Below are 14,339 nucleotides of genomic sequence, written 5' to 3'. Positions count from 1 at the left end.
CTAACTTCCTTTGGCCATGTTGCCCAGGCTTTTCTTGAACTCCTGGGCTCAAGCAGTCCACCTGCTTCAGCCTCCCAAAGTACTGGGATTACAGATATGAACCGCTGCACCCAGCCTGAAATAAATTCATTCATGTATTGAGAGGTTCTTTGAATGAGAGTAACATTCATGGATTTCATTGTATTTAGCAAAATCAATGATTAATAAAATAGAACATGATTAAAAGCCTTTTCACATACTAACACTATTATTTCACAACTTTCTTACTGGTGGGCCAAAATACCAATATGGTAAATGGTGTGCCAGATGATATTGTGGGTATCTAAATTGAAAGGCACTATTTCATATAAAATGAAGTCATGTAAATGTGGTATCACAGTTCATTCAATTTTAAAATCTCAGTTCAAACCATTATATTTTTCAGTATTTAATATTGCTTAGTAAAGACCTAGTCTGTGATGAAGACTGTTTTCCTGCTTGAAGAGCAAGGTAAAAAGAGCAGTTCCTTAAAGCACGAAACAGGTCTTATGTCCACTCTGCTTCTTTTGTGGATTAGAAAACTGACCATAGGGAAGTACGGTAACATACCTCTAATCCTAAAGCCAAACAGTTCTTGGTATGAATCCCAGCTCTACTGCTTACCAACTTCATGAACTTATAAAAGGTATGTGGCCATTTTATATTATGGTTAATACAGTGCTTATATACTTCATTAAAAGAAAAATTTTGTAACGAATGTTTGCTTTTCTTATTTCTAAACTAATCAACTCAAAATAAGGTAAAAAGTCATATTTAAGGGCATATTCTCCAGTATTGTCCATTTACCTTCAATCCAGAGAAAAACCATATTTTTCAGCTGCTTGCTAGGTCTCTAATTCTGGATGAACCTTTGACAAACACTTTTCAGTTTTAGGAAGAGAGGAGACATCCTTGGATAATGAACTTAGGCAGACTTGAGTTAAAATTCCACTTTTGCCTGCCATGTATTGGCTTTTTCCCTGGGTGATTAATATTACCAAGCATCAATGTCCTCATCTGTAAATTAAAGATAATACTCTGTTATTCATAGTTTTTGTCAGAATTAAATATTAATGTAGTACATATAAAATAACCTCTACTAGGACTTAGTAGATATTCAGGAATTATCAATTTCCTTCTTCCATCCCAGGACATACCCTTCATGTGTATAGGAATAGAAAAAAGAAAATAAGAACAGCTTTGGGCATTGTATATTTATTAAAATTGAGACAACTGCATGTGTAGGTGTTTTTCTCCCTTTCGGTGATTAATTCAGTGCTTATGAACACAATTAAAGTATGTTTATAAATATGATAGTAAATGATGTTTCAATTATTTCATAGATGAATAACCTCGTAAATTGTTCTAGTACCTTTGAATAAACTGCTGCTGTAATGCAGAAGTTAGCTGGAAAGACTGACGTGAAAATCCTGATGTTGTTCACTGACTTATGCCTAACAAATTGAATAATTACCTGGTTCTGGGCCATTCCTAAATAGAGCTTGCATGGGTTGAAGGACCCCATGACTGGAGTCAAGTCTTGCCTCTCCCTGTCTGTCTGATCCCAGACAAATGGCTTAACCTTTCTGGGCCTCCATTTTCTCATCTATAAAATGATGGAGATAAAGGACATAATTTCTATGGCCTTTTATAGTTCTAACATATGTAATTTGAAATCAGTGAGAAATAAGTCAAAGCTGATTGTTATATTCTGTTGACTGATTATTTAAATTAAAAGGATTGATCATTAGGAAAATATGAACAAAATATGTAAATGAAACACCAAGTTACAGGGATCTTTACACTTGTTAATAGTTAGAACATTTTACTTTTAGTGGCCGTGAAGTGCTTGTAGAGGTAAAAGCTGCTATAGAATTCCTTGTGCACCTTGCTTTTGAATACAGCAGCTTCATATTTGATTCCCTATTTTTCCCTTGAAAGGATGGATAACAAAGATTTTAATCTTGAAAATGAATATTCTGTGAAATCCATGGAATATCATTGTTAGCAGCTGTTTATTTCATCCACCTCTACCCTTCTTTTTTTTATTTTATTTTATTTTATTTTATTTTATTTTATTATTATTATACTTTTAAGTTTTAGGGTACCTGTGCACGATGTGCAGGTTAGTTACACCACCTCTACCCTTCTGGCAAAAAGTTCACAGCTACTTGTGAAACAAGGATTTAGTCAGAGTGAGAAAACCGCAACACTGGTTCAGACATTTCATACATAAGAGTCTTTTATTGAAAGAACAAAATGAGCTTCTTAAAGACAAGGTGCTTTGACCTAAGAATTTGATGTCCTAATAATATTTGGGGTATTTGAGAAGATTATGTATTTAGCTGTTTCATAGGTGATCAAAAATACCTGCAAGTGGAAATTATAATTACAGCTTTGAAGGGAATTAAAGATGTTTATCGTCTGAGTAAAAGTACTAATTAGCTCATAGATCGTACAACAAAAATTACTAACAACACCTAAAATACTTTTCTCATGAAAATTTCAAAATTAGCATGACGAGACTGTTCTTTTATTTTTCAAAAGACTATTTCAAGTTAGTCTACTTATTTCTGAAACTTGACCCTTCTTTTACTTTTAAACTAACCCATGTTTATTTAGAATATTGTGGGTTATAAAAGGATCTGAAAGGTAAATCTCACAAAGATAGATATTTCAATGAAAGAAGAGTATAAGCAGAAGTTAGGATAACCTTTATTCGCAGTTTTTATCAACGTTCACTGTAATGGATCCATTTTCTTTGGGTTTTTGTTTTGTTTTATTTAATTGTTAATTTTAGTTTAGATTCAGAGGGTCCATGTGCAGATTTGTTGCATGGGTATATTTGCATGATGCTGAGATCTGGGCTTCTATTGATCCTGTTACCCAAGTAGTGAACACAGTACCCCATAGGAAGTTTTTCAGCCCTTGCCCTCTTCCCTCTGTCCCTCCCTTCCTCCTTCCTTTTGGAGTCCCCAGTGTCTGTTTCTATCTTTACGTCCATGGGTATCCAGGGTTTAGCTCCCACTTGTAAATGAGAACATGCAGTATTTGGCTTTCTGTTTCTGTGTTAATTCACTTAGGATAATGGCCTCCAGCTGCATTTACGCTGCTGCAGAGGACATGATTTTGCTCATTTTTATGGCTACATAGTATTCCATTGGAACCACATTTTCTTTATCCAGTCCACTGTTGATGGGCACCTAGATTGTTTCCATGTCTTTGCTATTGTGAACAGTGCTGTGATGAACATACAAGTGCAGATGTCTTTTTGGTAGAACAATTTATTTTCCTTTGAGTGTATACACATTAGTGGGATTACTGGGTAGAATGGTAGTTCTCTTTTAAGTTCTTTGAGAAATCTCCAAGCTACTTTCCACAGTGGCTGAATTAATTTACATTTCCACCAACAGTGTGTGCTAAGCATTCCCTTTTCTCTGCAGCCTTGCCAGCATCTGTTATTTTTTGACTTCTTAATAGCCATTCTGACTGGTGTGAGGTGGTATCTCATTGTGGTTTTGATTTGCATTTCTCTGATGATTAGTGATATTGAGCATTTTTTCATGTTTGTTGGCTGCTCGTATGTCTTCTTTTGAGAAGTATCTGTTCATGTTCTTTGCCCAGTTTTTAATGGTGTTATTTTTGTTTTTGTTGATTTGCTTAAGTTCCGTATCAATTCTGGATATTAGTCCCTTTTAGAATGCATAGTTTGCAAATATTTTCTCCCATTCTATAGGTTGTCTTTTTACTCTGTTGATAGTTTAGGTTTTTTGTTTTTTGGGTTTGTTTATTTGTTTGTTGGCTATGCAGAAGCTCTTTAATTTCATTAGATTCAACTTGTCAATTTTTATTTTTGTTTCACTTGCTTTTGAGGACTTAGTCATAAATTCTTTTCCTAGGCACATGTCCCAAAAAGTATTTCCTAGGTTTTGTTCTAGAATTTTTTAGGTTGAGGTCTTACATTTATGTCTTTAATCCATCTTCAGTTCTTTTTTATATATGGTAAGAGGTAGGGGTCCAGTTTCATTCTTCTGCATATGGTTAGCCAGTTTTCCCAGCACCATTTATTGAATAGAGAGTCCTTTTTCCCTTGCTTATTTTTCTCAACTTTGTCAACGATCATTTTTTTATGGGTGTGCAGCTTTATTTCTGGGCTCTCTATTCTGTTCCATTGGCATGCCTGTCTATTTTTTACCAGTACCAGGCATTTTCAGCCCTCTTTAAAGGTCACTCTATCATTTATGTTCTCCAGAAGAAACTAAGAATCTGTAACCTATCCCTGCCCAAATGTTGACATTTGGCTTATGTAAAAGCAACTGTCTTTGATATTGTAGTGTCACCATTTGACACTTCTGAGTGTCTTATTCTAACAATTACTACCACATATTTAGCTCTTATGTGCCAAGAACTATGCAAAGGGAAGTAGACGAGAATATGGGCTCTGGACGCAGGCTGCCTGAGTTTGTATTCTGATTCTGCCTCTTACTAAATCTGTGTTCATGGGCAAGGTACTTAACCTCTTATACTTCCATTTCTCCTTCTGTTAAATGGAGGTCATAATATAGAATAATAACACAATTTGAGTTGTTATGAAGATTAAAGGAGATAATACATGTATAAAACTCATAACTGTTTTGCACATAGTAAACACTCAGTGACTGCTTATTAGTGTCATCATCGTCATCATCATCATTTAATCTTTACAAGAAAACATTGGGATAGTATGCATTTTACAGACAAAGAAACTGAGGCTTAGAAATCATAAATAACTTTCCCAAGGCAACACTACTAGCAAGTGATAGCTGAGATTTGACCTCAAGTCCTTGTGATGAACTTAAGCCCATGCTCCTAAAGTAGACTGTGGCCTTAGTGGAAGTGGACTGCTGGTAGCATTTTAGAATGTCATACATGGAATCTAGCCTTCTCATTTTGTGGATAGAAAAACTGAATTGACTAAGCACCCTAGTAACAGACATTCCTGAAAGCAGTATCTTTCCCATTGTCCTTTCTGCTGCCCCCAAGCATGACTTCTTTTCTTAAGAATTCTTTAGAATAGCTTTAATCATTTGCATTTTGATTCTCATCTTCTGCCCAAATATAAAATCCTAGATTGTTAGGATTAAATGAAAGCTTTTGTGTGTAAAGATTTCATTTTAAAATGATATTACTTTACCATCATTTTATGGTGCTTTATTCTAATCATAATAAGAAGGAACCATTTTTCAGTCCTTGCTGCCTTAAGCGTGGAATTTTATATTTAAATACGTTTCTGTTCTTTTGGTCTTAGGCTTTATTTTGAATGCAGGATCATACTGAGAAGAGACTAGCAGCCACCTTTGCCTACCTTGTATCGTGGGTGTGAATAAATGTATAAAGCAAAAAATAGGATTTTATTTCAGTTTCTTGCTTATTTTTAGAATTCAGATTATGGGTTTGAGTTAGCTAGTAGTTTGTCATAATAGGTTAGTTTATTAGTAAAATGAGAGACTGTTGACAGAAAAAAGTTTAATCTCTTTCATTTAAATGTGCTAATCTTAAAATGATTCCCCAACGGAATTTATTTTCTGTCATATCGAGAGCACTCAGAAGTAAATAGACAAAAGAATTAATAGCCCTTAAGTATCACTCTGCTTGGTAGAAAATAAGAATGTTTAAGCTAATTAGTTATATAACAAGGATATACTAAGTATTTTTCTTCTGTTTTAACACCGTGTGTAGGAAATGTGTCTAAATTTCCTTCTTCTCTACTATTACATTTACTCCAAATTTTAAGTTATATATGGTTTGATTTTTTTAATTATTATTATTATACTTTAAGTTTTAGGATACATGTGCACAATGTGCAGGTTTGTTACATATGTATACATGTGCCATGTTGGTGTGCTGCACCCATTAACTCGTCACTTAGCATTAGGTATATCTCCTAATGCTATCGCTCCCGCCTTCCCCCACCCCACAACTGTCCCCGGTGTGTGATGTTCCCCTTCCTGTGTCCATGTGTTCTCATTGTTCAATTCCCACCTAAGAGTGAGAACACGTGGTGTTTGGTTTTTTGACCTTGCGATAGTTTGCTGAGAATAATGGTTTGCAGCTTCATCCATGTCCCTACAAAGGACATGAACTCATCATTTTTTATGGCTGCATAGTATTCCATGGTGTATATGTGCCACATTTTCTTAATCCAATCTATCATTGTTGGACATTTGGGTTGGTTCCAAGTCTTTGCTATTCTGAATAGTGCCGCAGTAAACATACATGTGCATGTGTCTTTATAGCAGCATTATTTATAATCCTTTGGGTATATAGCCAGTAATGGGATGGCTGGGTCAAATGGTATTTCTAGTTCTAGATCCTGGAGGAATTGCCACACCAACTTCCACAATGGTTGAACTAGTTTACAGTCCCACCAACAGTGTAAAAGTGTTCCTATTTCTCCACATCCTCTCCAGCACCTGTTGTTTCCTGACTTTTTAATGATCGCCATTCTAACTGGTGTGAGATGGTATCTCATTGTGGTTTTGATTTGCATTTCTCTGATGGCCAGTGATGATGAGCATTTTTTCATGTGTTTTTTGGCTGCATAAATGTCTTCTTTTGAGAAGTGTCTGTTCATATCCTTCGCCCACTTTTTGATGGGGCTGTTTGTTTTTTTCTTGTAAATTTGTTTGAGTTCATTGTAGATTCTGGATATTAGCCCTTTGTCAGATGAGTAGGTTGCAAAAATTTTCTCCCATTCTGTAGGTTGCCTGTTCACTCTGATGCTGGTTTCTTTTGCTGTGCAGAAGCTCTTTAGTTTAATTAGATCCCATTTGTCAATTTTGTCTTTTGTTGCCATTGCTTTTGGTGTTTTAGACATGCAGTCCTTGCCCATGCCTGTGTCCTGAATGGTATTGCCTAGGTTTTCTTCTAGGGTTTTTATGGTTTTAGGTCTAACATGTAAGTCTTTAATCCATCTTGAATTAATTTTTGTATAAGGTGTAAGGAAGGGATCCACTTTCAGCTTTCTATATATGGCTATCCAGTTTTCCCAGCACCATTTATTAAATAGGGAATCCTTTCCCCTTTGCTTGTTTTTGTCAGGTTTGTCAAAGATCAGATAGTTGTAGATATGCGACATTATTTCTGAGGGCTCTGTTCTGTTCCATTGGTCTATATCTCTGTTTTGGTACCAGTACCATGCTGTTTTGGTTACTGTAGCCTTGTAGTATAGTTTGAAGTCAGGTAGCATGATGCCTCCACCTTTCTTCTTTTGGCTTAGGATTGACTTGGCAGTGCGGGCTCTTTTTTGGTTCCATATGCACTTTAAAGTAGTTTTTTCCAATTCTCTGAAGAAAGTCATTGGTAGCTTGATGGGGATGGCACTGAATCTATAAATTACCTTGGGCACTATGGCCATTTTCACAATATTGATTCTTCCTACCTGTGAGCATGGAATGTTCTTCCATTTGTTTGTATCCTGTTTTATTTCCTTGAGCAGTGGTTTGTAGTTCTCCTTGAAGAGGTCGTTCACATCCCTTGTAAGTTGGATTCCTAGGTATTTTATTCTCTTTGAAGCCATTGTGAATGGGAGTTCACTCATGATTTGGCTCTCCGTTTGTCTGTTTTTGGTGTATAAGAATGCTTGTGATTTTTGCAGATTGATTTTGTATCCCGAGACTTTGCTGAAGTTGCTTATCAGCTTAAGGAGATTTTAGGCTGAGACGATGGGGTTTTCTAGATATACAATCATGTCATCTGCAAACAGGGACAATTTGACTTCCTCTTTTCCTAATTGAATGCCCTTTATTTCCTTCTCCTGCCTAATTGCCCTGGCCAGAAATTCCAACACTATGTTGAATATTAGTGGTGAGAGAGGGCATCCCCGTCTTGTGCCAGTTTTCAAAGGGAATGCTTCCAGTTTTTGCCCATTCAGTATGATATTGGCTGTGGGTTTGTCATAGATAGCTCTTAGTATTTTGAGATATGTCCCATCAATACCTAATTTATTGAGAGTTTTTAGCATGAAGTGTTGTTGAATTTTGTCAAAGGCCTTTTCTGCATCTATTGAGATAATCATGTGGTTTTTGTCTTTGGTTCTGTTTATATGCTGGATTAGGTGTATTGATTTTCATATGTTGAACCAGCCTTCCATCCCAGGGATGAAGCCCACTTGATCATGGTGGATAAGCTTTTTATGTGTTGCTGGATTCGGTTTGCCAGTATTTTATTGAGGATTTGTGCCTCAATGTTCATCAAGGATATTGGACTAAAATTCTCTTTTTTTGTTGTGTCTCTGCCAGGCATTGTTATCAGGATGATGCTGGCCTCATAAAATGAGTTAAGGAGGATTCCCTCTTTTTGTGTTGATTGGGGTAGTGTCAGAAGGAGTGGTACCAGCTCCTCCTTGTACCTCAGGTAGAATTTGGCTGTGAATCCATTTGGTCCTGGACCTTTTTTGGTTGGTAAGCTATTTATTATTGCCTCAATTTCAGAGCCTGTTATTGGTCTATTCAGAGAATCACCTTCTTCCTGGTTTAGTCTTGGGAGGGTGTATGTGTCGAGGAATTTATCCATTTCTTCTAAATTTTCTAGTTTATTTGCGTAGAGGTGTTTATAGTATTCTCTGATGGTAGTTTGTATTTCTTTGGGATCAGTGGTGATATCCCCTTTATCATTTTTTATTGTGTCTATTTGATTCTTCTCTCTTTTCTTCTTTATTAGTCTTGCTAGCAGTCTATCAATTTTGTTGATCTTTTCAAAAAACCAGCTCCTGGATTCATTGATTTTTTGAAGAGTTTTTTGTGTCTCTATTTCCTTCAGTTCTGCTCTGATCTTAGTTATTTCTTGCCTTCTGCTAGCTTTTGAATGTGTTTGCTTTGCTTCTCTAGTTCTTTTAATTGTGATGTTAGGGTGTCAATTTTGGATCTTTCCTGCTTTCTCATGTGGGCATTTAGTACTATAAATTTCCCTCTACACACTGCTTTGAATGTGTCCCAGAGATTCTGGTATGTTGTGTCTTTGTTCTCATTGGTTTCAAAGAACATCTTTGTTTCTGCCTTCATTTCGTTATGTACCCAGCGGTCACTCAGGAGCAGGTTGTTCAGTTTCCATGTAGTTGAAGGGTTTTGAGTGAGTTTCTTAATCCTGAGTTCTAGTTTGATTGCACTGTGGTCTGAGAGACAGTTTGTTATAATTTCTGTTCTTCTACATTTGCTGAGGAGTGCTTTACTTCCAACTATGTGGTCAGTTTCGGAATAGGTGTGGTGTGGTGCTGAAAAGAATGTATATTCTGTTGATTTGGGGTAGAGAATTCTGTAGATGTCTATTAGGTCTGCTTGGTGCAGAGCTGAGTTCAATTCCTGGGTATCCTTGTTAACTTTCTGTCTCATTGACCTGTCTAATGTTGACAGTGGGGTGTTAAAGTCTCCCATTATTATTGTGTGGGAGTCTAAGTCTCTTTGAAGGTCACTCAGGACTTGCTTTATGAATCTGGGTGCTCCTGTATTGGGTGCATATATATTTAGGATAGTTAGCTCTTCTTGTTGAATTGATCCCTTTACCATTATGTAGTGGCCTTCTTTGTCTCTTTTGATCTTTGTTGGTTTAAAGTCTGTTTTATCCGAGACTTGATTGCAACCCCTGCCTTTTTGTTTTCCATTTTCTTGGTAGATCTTCCTCCATCCCTTTATGTTGAGCCTATGTGTGTCTCTGCACATGAGATGAGTTTCCTGAATACAGCACACTGATGGGTCTTGACTCTTTATCCAATTTGCCAGTCCGTGCCTTTTAATTGGAGCATTTAACCCATTTACATTTAAGGTTAATATTGTTATGTGTGAAGTTGATCCTGTCATTATGATGTTAGCTGGCTATTTTGCTCATTAGTTGATGCAGTTTCTTCCTAGCCTTGATGGTCTTTACAATTTGGCATGTTTTTGCAGTGGCTGGTACCAGTTGTTCCTTTCCATGTTTAGTGCTTCCTTCAGGAGCTCTTTTAGGGCAGGCCTGGTGGTGACAAAATCTCTCAGCATTTGCTTGTCTGTAAAGTATTTTATTTCTCCTTCACTTATGAAGCTTAGTTTGGCTGGATATGAAATTCTGAGTTGAAAATTCTTTTCTTTAAGAATGTTGAATATTGGCCCCCACTCTCTTCTGGCTTGTAGATTTTTAAAGATATATCCCAAAATTTTAAAGTACTATTGATAGAAATATTTCTCTTCATTTTATATGACATATGAACAAACATTATAGAAAAATTATACTGTATCTGTGCATAGTTAAATATGCACATATTTATTTTTGGTAAGAAAAGCTAAAATGATTATAATTTCATAGCACATTTAATACTTCATATAAAACAATAGCCATAGAGTTTTAGTGTTTAATCATAAGAATTTTGAGAATAATCTAGTCCCGTCTTCCTCTCCCTGTTCTCTTCCAGACTTCAGAAAGTAAAATAAACAAGGCTGTTGCCACGTAGAATGTTTAGGAGACATTTCCACCATCATTATGGTGACTGGGCTGGAACTGGGTATACTGAGACCCAATCTCAGTCCACCCCATTACTAACCCAATTCACTGAGATAGTCAGCCTTTACCTTGATTCACATATTGGAGAGAAGAGGGGAATCTCAGAACAGGAAAAAGAATAGGTCATGACTTTGCTTTATCAAATTCTGAGTTAGGAAAAAAAATCATCAAGGTATAGTAGTTGTCTTATTCCATTGTTACTTATAAAAGAATTTCTGAAACTGGGTAATTTATAAAGAAAAGAAATTTATTTCTTACAGTTATGTAATCTGAGAAGTCCAAAGTCAAGCAGCCACATCTGATAATAGCCACATCTGATAATACCAGAGTCCTGCTGGTGGGGACTCTGCAGAATCCCAAGGCAGCACAGAGAATCAAATTACTAGGGGGCTGAGCCTGCTAATGTGGTAGCTCAGGCCTCTCTTCCTTTTCTTATGGCACTTTGATTATCATCTTCTTCCCAAATATAAAATCCTATGGTTCTCCTCCCATGATAACCCATGTTCTTTGCCATGATCACCCATGAATTCATTAACATATCAACTAATTAACTCATGAATGAGTTAATCCATTCATGTGGGGAGAACCCTCCTGACCCAGTCACCTCTTGAAGGCCACACCTCTCAATAGTGCCTCATTAGGCATTAAATTTCAGCATGAGTTTTGGAGGGGACAAATATTCAAATCATAACAGTAGTGAAAGAATTGGTATACTCAGCAAAACAGAAAAGCATCACTAGATAAGTATCCATGAGATATTATTGAAGCCTGGCAATTATTTGGGAATTTAAATAACAAATAAAAATATTTATATCAATCAGAACAATAAATAGAATGGTTTATCTCAGACCTTGGCAAGAGAAAAATAATCATCCTGAATGTCCTTTCTGATGGCCAAGTATTCACAAAGCTTAAGTTTATATTAAATACAATGTGATGACTATAGTTAATAACAATATATACTTGGAAATTGATAAGAGAGTAGATTTTAAGTGCTCTGAACACACAGAAAAAATGTTAAATATGTAATAAATGCATGTGCTAATTAGCTAGATTTAGCTATTCCACAGTGTATTCGTATTTCTTTTGTGTGTGTGTGTGAGACAGAGTCTCACTGTATCGCCCAGGCTGGAGTGCAGTGGCATGATCTCAGCTCACTGCAACCTCCGTCTCCTGGGTTCAAGCAATTCTCCTGCCTCAGCCTCCCAAATAGCTGGGATTACAGGTTCCTGCCACTATGCCTGGCTAACTTTTTGTATTTTTAGTAGAGATGGGGTTTTGCCATGTTGGCCAGGCTGGTCTCGAACTCCTGACCTCAGGTGATCCACCTGCCTCGGTGTCCCAAAGTGCTGGGATTACAGGTTTGAGCCACCATGCTTGGCCTGTATTCATATTTCAAAACATCACGTTGTAGATCATAAATTTATAAAGTTTTTGTCAATTAAAAATTAATAATTTTTTTTTACAAAAACTTATATTAAAGCTAATTTAGTTAACTTTCTGTGTCCTTGGTACCATGTCACACTTTCCAGCGTTACTATGTCTGACAGTGACTGGCAGCATCTTAAAGAAGTATAGCTTTTCTTTTCTGATCATGTTCAGATTCTTTAATAGTATATATTTCTTATTTTTAAAGTTCCACTAAGGCACTAGTACTTTGTAGACTTCTCTTCAATAACGTAGGTACATTAATTCTGTATATGTGCGGAACTTTAAAATCAACCTGTATGCTATTTAACATCTGAAGCATAATAAGTAAACCCATGTACATATTCATAATTCTTTCATTTATGCCATTTAAAAATTAATATTTTGAAGAAATTGTTTATCCCTTCCACATAGTAATGTAGATGATACGATCTTTTTTTTCTTTTTTTCCATTTGTATTAGCACTTGTTTCACATTGTCATAATTTGGTTTATGAGCATTTTAAAAATAAAGAATTGTAAATATGTTCATGCATGCCATATATTTTTATACTATTCAATTATTTTAAAATTCTTAATTTTATTCTCTAAAAGTATCTAGCCTGGTTTATATAATTGTTGTTTCCTGTGATATCAAAAATGTAGCACTGTGTGTGTTTGTAAAAGATACAGTCTTGCTGTGTTGTCCAGGCTGGAGTGCAGTGCCCATCTACAGGCACAGTCATAGTTCTCTGCAGCCTCCAGCTCCTGGGGTCAAGTAGTCCTCCTGCTTTGGCCTCTCAAGTAGCTGGAACTAACATGTACCACCATGCCCCACTCTGTACTTTTGTGAGAATAATTTCTCTTATGTTAATGATGTGTTCTGAAAAATATAAAGTTATATGCTTCACTGTTTTCAAAAGTAAAAAGGAAATGGATTTTTAAAAATTTCAGCCTGTATTTCCAGCTTTATATTAATAATGAATCACAAAAGAAAATGTCATTTTATATGTAAATACATTATCTGTCATATATCCCTTATCTCTTGCCAAGTATAATGAGAAAGCCATTATTTCTGTCTATATTCAGAGTCCATTTTAGCAAGAAGTGCAGTTTCAGAGATTCTGCATAGAAATCTTTCAGCCCTGGGTCTCACATATTAAAAGCCTTGAATTCTATTTAAAACCTTCTACCATTAATTAGTCATGTGATTTGTGGTATTTATAGCTCATCTATGCTACAGTCATCCATGAGTAGATTTTCCAGATGGTGGAAGGAGGCATTTTGACTTATTCCCTGTGTTAGCTGTCATGCCATGTTCTACTCTGTAATCAGAAATCACTGATTTATTTTTGTTTTTGAACTCAGAGTTCCAGATTGTAGATAGAAATATTTAGCCATTCCATTTACAATTTTTTTTCGCCATCTATGGAGCAACATTTGTCAAATTCTAAATTGTTAGTTTCATTTTTCATGACCAAGTGTTTTAGTATTTCCACTGACAACTTTGCAGTGGGTTTTTGAAGTGAGAACCCTGAAGAAAAAGTACTTCTGTCCTTCCAGGAGTAAATGCCTTTTTTTACTCTTTTGCCTGTGTCCCAGGCAGAGCATACCACTGTATTAAATACACAGAATACCACAGTGATAGGGCTAGATAGGGATAATGGACTCCTTTATGTTTGTTTACTGCTTTAAGGGTTTTTTTCCAATTCTTTCTTCCACATTTAATCCTTACAGTGATCACATATGGTAGCTAAGTTATGTTCCTTTTAATCATTTTACAGATAAAAGACAAAGCGAAAGAGATTTAGTTTCTTTTCTGAAAAGTATATATCATTCAGTAATTGGTGTGGAACAGCTAACCAGATATCCATCTGTGAAAAGTGCAGTACAACTCACAATTGTATATCAAAATAAATTTCAGGTTAATCTAAGACTTAAAAGTAAAACTAATGCTCCAAAGTACTAGAACAAAACAGGGTGTGGGTGGGGGAAACAGAGTTATATGTGTGTACTGGAAATGCCTTTATAAAATATAAGCAAAACATGGAAGCCATAAAGCAAAATATTAGTAAATCACAGATAAAAGAATAATTTTCTTAATTTTGAAAGGGCTGCTACAAACTGGCAGGTAAAAGACCAACAACATTATTCATTAGAAAACAAAAATTAAAACCACAGTGAGATATCATTTTCACTTATCAGACTGGCAAAAAGTTAAAACATTTGATAATTGAGGTATTGGTGTAACCTCTCTTGTAGTGATTCTGAATGTGTGATCCAAAATATGGGCCTCTGCCAGGCGTGGTGGCACACGCCCATAATCCTGGGTACTTGGGAAGCTAAGGCAGGAGAATGGCTTGAACGCAGGAGGCGAAAGTTGCAGTGAGCGGAGATGGCGCCACT

General features: G+C 36.0%; 1 protein-coding gene across 6 annotated transcripts in view; it reads left to right on the top strand.

Moving 5' to 3' along the window:
• The window catches only part of ITFG1 (integrin alpha FG-GAP repeat containing 1), a 304,948-nt gene that overhangs the window by 127,211 nt on the left and 163,398 nt on the right, over window positions 1-14,339 (top strand). The window lies entirely within an intron of this gene.

Source organism: Gorilla gorilla, chromosome 18, assembly GCF_029281585.2.
Source record: "Gorilla gorilla gorilla isolate KB3781 chromosome 18, NHGRI_mGorGor1-v2.1_pri, whole genome shotgun sequence".
In the NCBI taxonomy this organism is placed as follows: domain Eukaryota; kingdom Metazoa; phylum Chordata; class Mammalia; order Primates; family Hominidae; genus Gorilla; species Gorilla gorilla.
Note: the sequence above shows the minus strand (reverse complement) of the source record. Positions and strands in the feature narration are given on the sequence as shown.